Genomic DNA, 3,237 nt, shown 5'->3' with positions numbered 1-3,237 from the left:
TATGGGGAATATTAAGAAGCAGCAGGAACAGTGGAGAAAGCACAGACCCATAGAGAAAATGAAGCCAAGGCAGGGAGATCCTTGTACTGCAAGTCCAAAGTACAACTTCCTCTCCAGCAAGGTGAACAGTGAGCAGCACATTCATAACAACACAGAATCTTACTCCAAATGCCCTGAGAGTAGCCAACAGAAGCAGCAGAGACTTATATCTCACACACTATAGATATACAACTAAAATGCTGTAGTCACAGGACATCCTAGACACCCTCACATACCAGTCAGTGCCCTGCTATTTTTTTTAGGTGGAATTCAAGACAAAATGTAAATCTTTCAGGGCACTGCTTATGCACAATTATCATTTCAAGGCATTTCTTATGACTTCTAAAACCTTAGTTTTTTGAGTTTAGGCTTAGGTATAAGCGCCTGTGCCCAAGGCATTATCGAGTGTGACATGCGACAAGCCTGCCTAAGGAACTAATGAGTCTACAGTTTTTTCACAGACATTTATCGTTACGATTTCCTTCTTCAGCGTAAACTGCATTCACCTTACAGAGCTCTTAATGAATAAAAGCAGGTCCCTGTCACTGCATTGTACTTATCACAGGAATACCCTCTCAATGTTTGCCCTTGGGAATTGTAGATAAAAGCACACAAGATTATAAGGACCAGGTTAAAGCATAACCAGCTAAACCAGAACTTATCGGTATTATTCTGGGAGGAAAGTAAGTCCCAAGTTACACATTAAATGTGTATTTATGTAATCAATAAGATATAGATAAGCATCTATGACACATATGAGTGGGGGGAAAAGTAAACTCATGGGGGAACTTATTGCCAGTCATAGAAATTGGATTCTGGTCATGTATGTGTCTTCACTCACAGTGTCGTAAACATCAAGGATGAGTTCCCCACATGATGACCTAGTGCTGGCTTATCTCTGCACCTAGCAAAAATACAGATGAAAGGTTTCAGCAGCACTAGACTGATAAAGCTTTCATTAGTTTGTACAGAATCCATTAATTTGTACACCATAATCCTATGACACAGATGCTTCAAAACAAACTGATGTTTCTGCTTTGAACTTTGAGAATGCATTGCTCCACGATGCCTGCAGTCTTAGAGGTAAATGCGGGAGTGTTTAAAACCTCATTTACTGATTGTTAAGAATATGTGAAAGCCTAAATGTCTATAGCATGCACAATATGGTGCACGTGTATGTTATGTGTGTGTGTGGGGGAGGTACTGCTGATATAAGTAAGATATTTACTATCAAGCAGATTCTCAATGGGGAAAAGCCTCTGTACTGAGTGCTTCTCCCCATTGAGAAACTCATGAATGAACAGGAAGTTATGTAAATCACCTCCTGTTCATTCATAACTGGGGACACATAGTAGTATGTGTCCCCAGTTATTTACAAACACTGGAGTGATCAGACGATCACTCCCGTGTTTGTGCTGCACACGGAGGATCGGTAAATATCAGTGATACTTACCGATCCTCTGCTCGGGCACGCACACAGCCACTGTCATCATGAAACTCACAGGAGGACAGCGGCTCCGCTCACAATGATCAAGTGGCGCCACTGTCCTCCTGTCTGTTTCAGGATAGCAGCGGCTCCCCCCATCCATTTTTTTTTGGGATCACCACTGCCTCAGCCCATACAAGCGGGGGAGAGCAGCGGGGATTCGGGCCCCCCTTTTGCCGCCGGACCCTGTGCCGTGGTAGTTCCGCCACTGAGCATGGCCACAAGTTCACTTTAAGCTCTTCTACCTTTAATATTAACCACACCCCAACAGATTCTCCACTTCACTCACCTGTGGATCCCTTTTAGAATATTAGACCTGCTTACAGGGGCGTAACTAAAAATCACGGGGCAACATTTTGTATGGGGCCCTGTGATTTCTAGTTATGCCCCTTGCAGATCCCACCTGATATACCAAACAGCCCACCTGAGAGTGACCCTGCAGAGCCCGCCATAGACTCTTTATGGCAGGCTGTGCAGGGTCTCAGGTGGGCTGCACACCTCTTACCTGTCAGCGCAGTCCGCTTCCGTAGTTGCTGGGCCCCGCCTCCTCTTCCATCCCCAGGCCACGCCTCCTCTTTCATCATCGGGCCCGTCTTCTCCTCTATCGATGGGCCTCCGCCTCCTCTTACATCACTGGCCCCTCCTGCTCTTAGGTCGCCGGGCCTGGCCCTGCCTCCTCCACTGCAAACGCCGGGTCCAGTGTCTTCTGCAGCAGCTGCTGGCCGTCACTGACGCAGCTCAGCAGCGTATGTGAGGAAGAACGCGCCGCTGCAGACATCACTGACAGATTGTCAGTGATCTAACAGTGGCGCGTTCCTATTGACAGCCAGCACCCTGATATGCCATAGCGACCCAGACGGCCCGCACGGCATCAGAGGGATGCCCTGACCGGGCCCCCCTGTGCCCCTTAGCGGCCGCCTGGGTCGCTATGGCGATTGCCTGCTTAGTATATTTATGCATTTTTTCCCAATTAATATACAGTCATGTAAAAACTAAATACATTGCACAGAAACTGTTGCCTTTTTCAACATGTTTGAACAGGCAAACATTAAATCTGTATTCAAACAGTTCTTCAGTTTGTGCCAATCATGACTACTGTTACTGTGGCCAAACAATTGAATCTTTGGTTCATATGGCCACAGCACATTGTTCCAGAAGGCCTGGCCTCTGCCTCTATGTTCAACAGCAAACTATAGTCCTGCTCGAATGCTCTTTTTGGACAGCAAATGTTGGCCCATCTGCCATGAAGTTTATATTGGTGCAATCTCTTTCTGACTGCAGATGCATGCACTTTGACACCAACTGTTGGAAGACTTACCTGCAGATCTTGTAATGAAATTTGCCACTAAGCTGTCAGTTTATAGGCTGAAATTCAATGTTATATAGCCAGTATCGTATAATATATGGGGGTTTTGATGCCTCACCACAAGTGCGGTCTTTCTTGGCCTGATCCACAAACCTTTTCCTTACTGGCAAATATGATAACACAACATAAACTTAATGTCTGTATACGATTATCAATAGTAAGCTGATGTATGTTCTGACCTATACCATTTCAGACAAGCAATATCCACATTTTGGTTTCAGGAAGCAGATTTAATGTAATCTATTTATATGGAGGGGAGAGGTTACCACCATATGGGTGAAGGTGTAATAACAATAGATTGATGTGGGATATTAAGAGTAAAGGACTAAATAATTATTTGAGTTGT

The sequence above is a fragment of the Nanorana parkeri genome, unplaced genomic scaffold, assembly GCF_000935625.1.
Source record: "Nanorana parkeri isolate BGI_ZX_2015 unplaced genomic scaffold, ASM93562v1 scaffold667, whole genome shotgun sequence".
Taxonomy (NCBI): Eukaryota; Metazoa; Chordata; class Amphibia; order Anura; family Dicroglossidae; genus Nanorana; species Nanorana parkeri.
The sequence above is the reverse complement of the archived record's forward strand: the minus strand, read 5'-3'. Positions refer to the sequence as shown.